The sequence below is a fragment of the Vulpes lagopus genome, chromosome 5 (assembly GCF_018345385.1).
Source record: "Vulpes lagopus strain Blue_001 chromosome 5, ASM1834538v1, whole genome shotgun sequence".
In the NCBI taxonomy this organism is placed as follows: Eukaryota; Metazoa; Chordata; class Mammalia; order Carnivora; family Canidae; genus Vulpes; species Vulpes lagopus.
Genome location: NC_054828.1, coordinates 4,520,930 through 4,530,422, shown reverse-complemented (window position 1 = coordinate 4,530,422; position 9,493 = coordinate 4,520,930).

The following is a 9,493-nucleotide window of genomic DNA, read 5'->3' as shown; positions in this document are numbered from 1 at the left end:
GTGTCTCATGGATAAATAAATAAAATCTTAAAAAAAAGGGGGGGGGGAACCAGGGCTGTCAGGCCTGGAACATCTAGATGTGAGAACCTGCCCACCCCTGCCCCTGGGAGGGGGAGGGTCCTGACAGGCAACCTGCTCAGCACGTGTTTGGGGTTCACTGGCCATGAGGAACTGGAAGCCCATCTGGGCCCCCCGGGGAGGGTGCTGGCTGGCCCCCAGCAGCCATCTCCTTCCCCCTGGGGCTCAGCTTCCTCATCTGGAAAATGCTGGTGTAAACGGCTAATTTCAAGGCTCCTTCCCTACTTTCCCTGAGGGCCCCACGGTGGGTGGCAGAGAGGCCTCAGACATGAGGGGCCCCAAGGCCTGGGGCAGGGAAGGGGGCGGAGGGACTCTCCCTGTCCTGCTTCTCAGCTCCCATGACTCACTTCTGTCTTCTGAGCCAGGTAGCAAGACCACTTCCCTTTGGGGAATGTGCAAACCGGGTGACGGTCCCACGTCCCATCACTGAAAGAAGACACTTGTCAGAGCAGGGCTGGGTCATAAAGCAGGAACACCACCGGCCACCAGCTGGGAGGAAGACCACCTTCCTGAGCTGCTGCACGCTCCCCATGGGCCTTGTCAGCAGGGGCGGGTGGGGTGCTCTGGAGTCACCTGATGGACCTCTGGGGGCGCGGACGGGGGCTAAGACACGCACGTATCTGCCAGAGGGTTCCAGAGCTGAGAGGTCTGGAGGCACAGGCTGTGGGAAGAAGCCTGAAGGCAGGAAGGAGCCAGAGCAGCTGAGCGTCCCAGGACCTGGGAAGAGCCCAGTCCCTGGGCAGTGGGGACAGGAGGGAGCCATGGTGCTGCTCTCCAGGGGGCACCCAGCCGGGGGGAGCCTTCCACTAGCTCCCAACCCCTCAAGACTGACTTCCGGGACACAGGAGGCTAGCCTGGGCAACCGCTGGAATTCCCGCTTCCTCTGTCTTGAGCCTTCTCCTCAGCCCTGCCTCCATGAGGACAGTCCTTCCAGAGCTTCTCTCTGAGAGTCGCCCGCAGCAGCAGAGGGGAGGCAAAGCTCCCTGGAAGTCTGCTGTTGGAAATTCATGCCAGTTTGCATTCCACTTTATAACATGCCTCTTTTGATTTTATTTTATTTTTTTATTGAGGTGAGATTCACATAGCATAAAGTTAACTTTTTTATTTTATCCTAAAGATTTTATTTATTGGGATCCCTGGGTGGCACAGCGGTTTGGCGCCTGCCTTTGGCCCAGGGTGTGATCCTGGGGACCCGGGATCGAATCCCACGTCGGGCTCCCTGCATGGAGCCTGCTTCTCCCTCTGCCTGTGTCTCTGCCTCTCTCTCTCTCTCTCTCTGTGTGACTATCATAAATAAATAAATTAATTAAAAAAAAGATTTTATTTATTTATTCATGAGAGACACACAGAGAGAGGCAGAGACACAGGCAGAGGGAGAAGAAGGGTCCCTGCGGGAGCCCGATGTAGGACTCCATCCCAGGACCCCGGGATCACGACCTGAGCCGAAGGCAAATGTTCAACCACTGAGCCACCCAGGCACCCCTAAAGTTAACTATTTTAAAGCAAACAATTCAGTGCCATTTAGAACATTCTCAGCGTTATGCAACCATCATCACCTCGACCTAGTTCCAGAATTTTTTTTTTTCAGAATGTTTTATCACCCCAAAAAGGAAACTCTGTACCTATGAAGCAGTGACTCTCCATTTCCTCCTCCCCTACTCTGTGTCCCTGACAGCCACAGATCTGCTTTCTGCCTCTTTGGATTCCCCTACTCGGGGCATTTCCTGTCAGTGCAGTCCTACAATGTGTGACCTTTTATGCCTGACTGCTTTTACTGAGCATGGTGTTTTTGAGGTTCACCCACACTGTAGCAGGTGTCAATGCTTTGTTCCTTTTTATGGATGAGTAATAAGTAGTTTGTTGTATGGATCTCTTGCTCATCGTCGATGGACATTTGGGTTTTTTCCACCACTTTGCTATTGCGCTGTTGTTTGTTTAGAACAGTAATGCTCTGAGTGTGTCTTCATGTATTTGTGTGAACACCTGTTTCACACGTCTCAGGTATGCCCCTAGAAGTGGAATTGCTGGGTTTCATGGTCATTCTATGTTTAACATTCTGAGGAAACATCAAATTGTTTTTGGAGTGGCCAGACCATAATGCATTCCCGCCAGCAACATCACCTGCATTTATTTTAGTATCAAAACAGCTAGAATGCATCAGTTGCTGTGGAGAAGGCCTCAGAATTATTCTATGGGTTTGGGTCTGGATCCATCCTCCCACCCCTTGCTACCACCATTTGAAAAGCAGGACCCCCAGTAGCCCAAGCCCCTGTCTGCTAGCAGGAACTATCCCCTCACTAGGGCCACTGGGTGGTGGCTGTCTCTTGATGCCAAGTCCTCTTCCCACCGGCCTGGCTGACTGAGGCCCAGGGGAACACGAACTTCCAGCTATGGAGACACTTTAGCATGAGTTCGTGACACAAAAGCTGAAGAGACAGAACCACTGGAACGCGGATGGGCAGACACATGCTGGGGCTCCGAGTAAGTGAGCAAATGAGCACTCACTGGTCTGTGGCTCAGGCAGGACCTAGCTCCCTGGGTGATGAGTCTCCTCTCCCCAGGGAGTGTTAATGAGGCCCTGCTTCTGGCTCTGAGGAGACCCTGTTGGGAGAGGCTGTTGGTCTCGTGAGTAAAGCTCAGCCTCTATGGAGTCAGATCTGACTTACCTGTCAGCCGGCAGAATGTAGGTGACCCATGGTGCCTGGTGTTTACTTACTCCTGAGAGACACACACAGAGAGGCAGAGACACAGGCAGAGGGAGAAGCAGGCTCCCTGCGGGGAGCCCGATGCAGGACTTGATCTCAGGACCCTGGGGTCACGACATGAGCCGAAGGCAGACGCTCAGCCATTGAGCCACCCAGGTGCCCCTGAAAAGGTTATGCTTGCTTCCTCCACCAGCATCAGGCCCCCCTGGGACGAGCTGGGGCCACTTCTGAGCAGCTCCTCAAGAGCAGTCAGGTGGCTCCCCTTGAGGGAACATGTGCCAGGGCCACGAGTGAAGAAGACACTGCGGAGCAGAGCCACAGCCTACGTGTGATGTGAGCAGGAATGACACCTGGGGTTGCAGACCCCTGAGCCTTGACGGTCGGCTGTCCTGGGAGGGGATCCACTCCCAGCTGTGCCCAGGGCCCTGGCACGTGGTCGCACCGGCTCCGAGGCAAGGCTGCCCCACTGCTGTCCCCGCTGCCGCAGGCCCCGCGATCTTCCCAGGACAGGTGAGCAGGGCAGGTGTGGCAGCAGCAGCCACTGGGCCGTGTGCCACCAGCCTCCGCGTCTTCCCAGGAGTCTGCCTGGAGCCCGTGTCCCGTCCTGGGGTTCTGATGAGGTCTGAGGCCTCCTGCCTCCCCTCCTGGGGGTGTGGCTGTAGTTGGGGAGCTGGACACGGGGTTCCCCTAGCCCTGTGGCAGTCGTCTAGCCCCTTCTGTCCGGGGTCGGTCTGCGGGGTGTGGAAGGCGGGGAGCAGGGGTCTTGCTTGGTCTCCCTCCGGCCTGCGTCTGATGAGGAATGCTGTGTGTCAGCAGCCAAACCGGCCCCTGGGCCTTGACAGTCGTGCATCGGTCACCACGGGTTCTGCAAACACGGTGTGAAGCCCTGGGACTGGCTGGGGTCACTTAGGAGGGCAGCTACAGGGAAGGCAAAGGACAGAGCCCGGTCAGCACTGGGACCGACCGGGAAGGAGGGAAGAGAACTCACTGGAAAGTGATCCCTGCCTACTCTCCGTGACCCCACTCCGTCTCCAGCCTCCATTTTCCTGCTCAGCCCCAGAACCTCCTTGTCACTGAGACGGAGGCGGTGTCGCTCACCGTGTCCCCTAAACCACCCTGACCCCCAGCACGCACTCTGTGCGCAGAACAGCCTGCCTGGAGGCCTTGGGTTGGTCCCTGTGGAATGTGGCTCCAGGCTCCCCCTGCCCCTCCCCGGGCCGGTGACCTAGCATCTTTCAGAGGGTGAGTTTAAGGCAAGGCCAAGCCTTCACTGTCTTCCAGCCAGCTCTACCCGACCCGGTGTGAGCACAGTGACCCAGGCGGTGCGTGCAACAGCCGAGCGCGGCTCATGAGCCCTGGGGGGGACGAAGCCCTCACAGAAACTGCTAATTGTAAATATCCGCGGGAGCAGGTTTCCTAGCTCCCGTCCCAGATTCTGAGGCTGCCCCTCTCCCGCCTGCCTGGTGGCTGAGATGGCAGAGTCTTCGGAGCCAACCTTTCCGCCTCTACACGGGGACCCCAGGCATGGCTCATGCATTAGCTGATCACACAGACGGTGCTGTGTGGCGGGGGACCAAGGATGTAACCTCTCTGTGCACCCTTGACCTCCTCTGTGCAGAGAGGGTCAGAATGCTGGGGAAGCCTGCTCTAAAATGGGTGATTTGTTTTTTGCTGAGATCCGATCAATCACAAAGTGATGTCAACAGAACCCTGAACCCCAGGCTTAGGAGAACTTGGAGCCACCCATCTGGGCAGGGGAACAGAACTGCACGGAGCATTTATTGGGGGCAGAGCCTTGGGCAGAGCACGGGCAGGCCTTCAACACACACGCTGGGCTAGAAGTACTGTAGAAATCAGGGCTTGAATAGGAGGGCTTCCTGGAGGAGATGGTACTCTTCCCAGATCCCTACCGCGTCTCTACCCAGAGCTCCTGAGGCCCTGTCACAGTAGATAGAGGCTGAGTAAACAGTGATAAGTTCCTGGGATGTTGTAGTTCTCGTTTCCTCCAGTTTTAATCAACAATTCTACATTTTACCAGCTGTGCAGCATACAGACAGGCTGCTTGAGAAAAGAGAAGAGGAGCCCAGAGTGCTCCTGAGCCAGGCCTCGGTCCCCTGCCCTGTGCTTTCTTCTGGAACACGGAAGGAATTTTGTCCCCTGGCCACAGCATTCATCCTTAGGTGAATGGGTGTTTCCGGGGACACTTGGGTGTTGCCAGCTCGGGGGGTCTCATGGGTGCGGCTGCCGTGAACGTGTGTGTGAGCTTCTACAATGGTTTTCTAGTTTTTTTTCTGGGATGAATCTCCGAGGATGCAGTTGTTGGGCAGCGTGGAGGGGCGTGGTCACTACTTTCTGGGGGCGGGGGCGGCTGGGAACCATTTACGTTTCCCCAGCAGTGGGTGGATGATCCAGTTTCTCTGCATCCTTCCCAGCACTTGGTGTTACTGCTATTTTTTATTTTAGCCTTTCGGATAGGTGTGCGCTGCCTGGAACTTGTGCCCCCCCCCCCCCCCCCCGGCCACCACCAGGGCAGCATGGGAGGGCTCGGGTTCCCCCTGCCCCTCAGCTACTCTTGGTGTGGTCGCCTTTTGGTTTTGGCCGCTGGAGTGGTGTGCGGTGCCGTCTCTTCGTGGTTTTCATTTCCATTTCTGCAAAGGTTGAGTGTCCTCTTAGGTTCTTATTTGCCATCCACAGACCCACCCTGATGAAGCATGTGTTTGGGTTTCCAAAAAACTGGGCTGTTTGTCTTCTATGAGTTACAAGAGTTCCTTCTATATGCTACACGGGGTCCTAGGTCAGACACATATCGTGCACGTTTCTCCCCAGTCTGTGTATCGCCCTTTCATTTTCTCATTGTGTGGGCTGTCCCTCACCCCACTTCCTTTTTCTTTAAAACCTCGTCCCCCCCAAAAAAAAAACCTCGTCCCACCTGACAGGTGTGATTATTGCCTGCTCCACCCCCCCCCACCCCCCACTGTCAGCTCCATGGGCTCAGGTGCTGACTCTCCTGCTGCATCCTCAGCTCCCAGCACAGTGGGAACTTGGTATTTGTTCAGTGGCCCTGCCGGTCCCCCAGCCGCGTCAGAGCTGCCAGGGGTAGAAGGGGGGCATGGACTGGGAGTGGAGACCGAGGGCAGCCTGTTGCAAACTTCCAGGTCGGCTTCCAGGAGGCTCGGCCTCCTCAGACCTCCCGGCCTGCAGACAGGTGGGAGCCGCATGAGTTTCTACAGGAAACTGGTGGGGGGCAGGGGGGGGGGCGTCCCAAAGATACAATCAGCTCCTTTTCCATCAGAGTGTGCACGTGTCACAGGGGCGTTATGTGCACAGGGTGTGTGTGTGTGGGGGGGGGGGGGGATGTGGTCTATGGAGGGCGTGGTCCAGGGTATATGACGTTCGGGTGTGTCTGAGTGCACCTCTGTTACGACGCACATCTTCCCAGGTGAGAAAGCAACTTCTTCTCCAGGATGCAAGGATCGCAAGGATCGCAAGGATCGTGGCTGGTCTCCATTTCCTGCTCACCCCTCCCGGGGGGCCCATCTGTGACTCTGTGCCTTCTCTCCTGATGGCGCAAAGCTCCTTCTGTAGCCAGACACCCCCTTTCCAGCTTGGCCTGGCTACCCTGAGTCTTTCAGTCTGTTAAAGGGGAATAAGGGCTACTGCACATGGTGACGGTGAGGATGAGGACCATATGAACAGTTTAGAACGTGGCACCTTATGGTGCTCAGTAAGCCGTAGTGAATACACGCACACACCAGCAGGTCCCTTCCGAGCGCTCTCACGTCCCACCTGGCAGCCCCTGTCGTGCGCCCACCAGGGCAGCATCCGTGCAGAAATGAATGGGGTTGGTCCCTGGGCTTGGGCTGCTGAGCCTCGTCATGTACACACATATTTATTCTTTGTTGAACACACACTAAGGGACGATCGTGCCAGCCGGGTGGCTGCTGGGACAGGCGACTAGCTGGTGCCGCACTGGGCACCATGTGACCCACACGCCAGCAGGCCAGCCCCCTATCTACCCCGGCAAAGCTCAGGGCAGCAGGTGGCACCAGCACCCAGTGATTCTCCACCAGTAGAGACAAGCTGCGCCCCTCTGGGTCCCCCTGGCACTGATGGCGATGGCGTGACCCTTACCACGCTGCCCGGAGGGCTGATCCGAGGCATGGACCCACAGACCGAGGGCTCGGGTGAGCGCCCCGCCAGCGCAGGGGGCCACTTCTGCCTGGTTCTCTCCCAAGCCACTGACCCCCCCTCCCCGCCTAGCCGGCCGGTGCACAGGCTGCTGCATCCCACCAGCTTCCCTGGCCCAGGCTGGGGGTGGGGGCGGGGGTGGGGGCAGGGGTGGGATACGGTGAGGGGGGAAGAATTGTTAACTGTGACTGGCTCCGCAGGGCAGGGCAGCCAAGGCGGGTTTTGACCGAATTGGGGCTTCTTCGGCCTGGCCGGTCCAGGGGCAGACGAGGGGAGGAGGGGGCCCCTGAGAAATAGGATCGCCAGGCGGGGGAACCCAGCTGCGCGCTCCGGGGGCGCAGTCCACGCACACATGACTCTGAGTTCCCTCCAGCACCCCCGGCTCACGGGGACAGAGAGGACCGGTCACAGGGCCTCGGAGCGAACCCAGCCGAGGCCACTCTCAGCCTCTGGGAAGAGCCTTTCCGGATGGCGGGGCACCTGGGGAGGGCACTGGCGCGTTCACGGGCACCTGGGCAACGGCCGCCGGGTACGCGCAGCTTCGGGGACCCGGGGACCCCGTGGAGGGACGGGAGGGACGAGAGGGAGAGGACAGCAGGCGCGCTGCTCCAGGGGGTGCGAAGGGCTCTCAGGCAGCACAGCGCTGGGCAGGACTCCCTGGGCCGCAGCGCGAATCTGGGGCGCGGAGGCGGGGGGTCCTCCCGGGGTCGGGGTGCGGAGGGTGTTCCGGGGGTCAGGATGTGGAGCGGGGTTCCGGGGGTCAGGGTGCGGAGGGGGCCCCGAGGTCCTGGCGCGGAGGGGGGTTCCAGGGTCCGGGTGTGGAGGGGGGCTCCGGGGGTCAGGGCATGGAGGGGGGTTCCGGGCGCAGAGGGGGGGTCTGGGGGTCAGGGTGCGGAGGGGGGCTCCGGGGGTCAGGGCGTGGAGGGGGGCTCCGGGATCTGGGTGTGGAGGGGGGCTCCGGGGGTCAGGGCGTGGAGGGGGGCTCCGGAGGTCAGGGCGTGGAGGGGGGGTTCCGGGGTCTGGGTGTGGACGGGGGCTCCGGGGGTCAGGGCGTGGAGGGGGGGTTCCGGGATCTGGGTGTGGAGGGGGGCTCCGGAGGTCAGGGCGTGGAGGGAGGGTTCCGGGGTCCGGGCGCGGAGGGGGGTTCAGGAGGTCAGGGCGTGGAGGGGGGGTTCCGGGGTGCGGGTGTGGAGGGGGGCTCCGGGGTCCGGGCTCGGAGGGGGGTTCCGGGGGTCAGGGCGTGGAGGGGGGGTTCCGGGGTGCGGGTGTGGAGGGGGGCTCCGGGGTCCGGGCTCGGAGGGGGGTTCCGGGGGTCAGGGCGTGGAGGGGGGTTCCGGGGTCCGGGTGTGGAGGGGGGCTCCGGAGGTCAGGGCATGGAGGGGGGGTTCCGGGGTCTGGGCGTGGAGGGGGGTTCCGGGGTCCGGGCGCGGAGGGGGGTTCAGGAGGTCAGGGCGTGGAGGGGGGGTTCCGGGGTGCGGGTGTGGAGGGGGGCTCCGGGGTCCGGGCTCGGAGGGGGGTTCCGGGGGTCAGGGCGTGGAGGGGGGGTTCCGGGGTGCGGGTGTGGAGGGGGGCTCTGGGGTCCGGGCTCGGAGGGGGGTTCCGGGGGTCAGGGCGTGGAGGGGGGTTCCGGGGTCCGGGTGTGGAGGGGGGCTCCGGAGGTCAGGGCGTGGAGGGGGGGTTCCGGGGTCTGGGTGTGGACGGGGGCTCCGGGGGTCAGGGCGTGGAGGGGGGCTCCGGGGTCCGGGTGTGGAGGGGGGCTCCGGGGGTCAGGGCGTGGAGGGGGGGTTCCGGGGTCCGGGTGTGGAGGGGGGCTCCGGGGTCCGGGTGTGGAGGGGGGCTCCGGAGGTCAGGGCGTGGAGGGAGGGTTCCGGGGTCCGGGCGCGGAGGGGGGTTCCGGGGGTCAGGGCGTGGAGGGGGGGTTCCGGGGTGCGGGTGTGGAGGGGGGCTCCGGAGGTCAGGGCGTGGAGGGGGGGTTCCGGGGTGCGGGTGTGGAGGGGGGCTCCGGGGTCCGGGTGTGGAGGGGGGTTCCGGGGGTCAGGGCGTGGAGGGGGGGTTCCGGGGTGCGGGTGTGGAGGGGGGCTCCGGGGTCCGGGCTCGGAGGGGGGTTCCGGGGGTCAGGGCGTGGAGGGGGGTTCCGGGGTCCGGGTGTGGAGGGGGGCTCCGGAGGTCAGGGCATGGAGGGGGGGTTCCGGGGTCTGGGCGTGGAGGGGGGTTCCGGGGTCCGGGCGCGGAGGGGGGTTCAGGAGGTCAGGGCGTGGAGGGGGGGTTTCGGGGAGCGGGTGTGGAGGGGGGCTCCGGGGTCCGGGCTCGGAGGGGGGTTCCGGGGGTCAGGGTGCGGAGGGGGGCACCGGGGGTCAGGGCGTGGAGGGGGGCTCCGGGGTCCGGGTGTGGAGGGGGGCTCCGGGGTCCGGGCTCGGAGGGGGGTTCCGGGGGTCAGGGTGTGGAGGGGGGCTCCGGGGTCCGGGCGCGGAGGGGGGCTCCGGGGGTCAGGGTGTGGAGGGGGGCTCCGGGGGTCAGGGTGC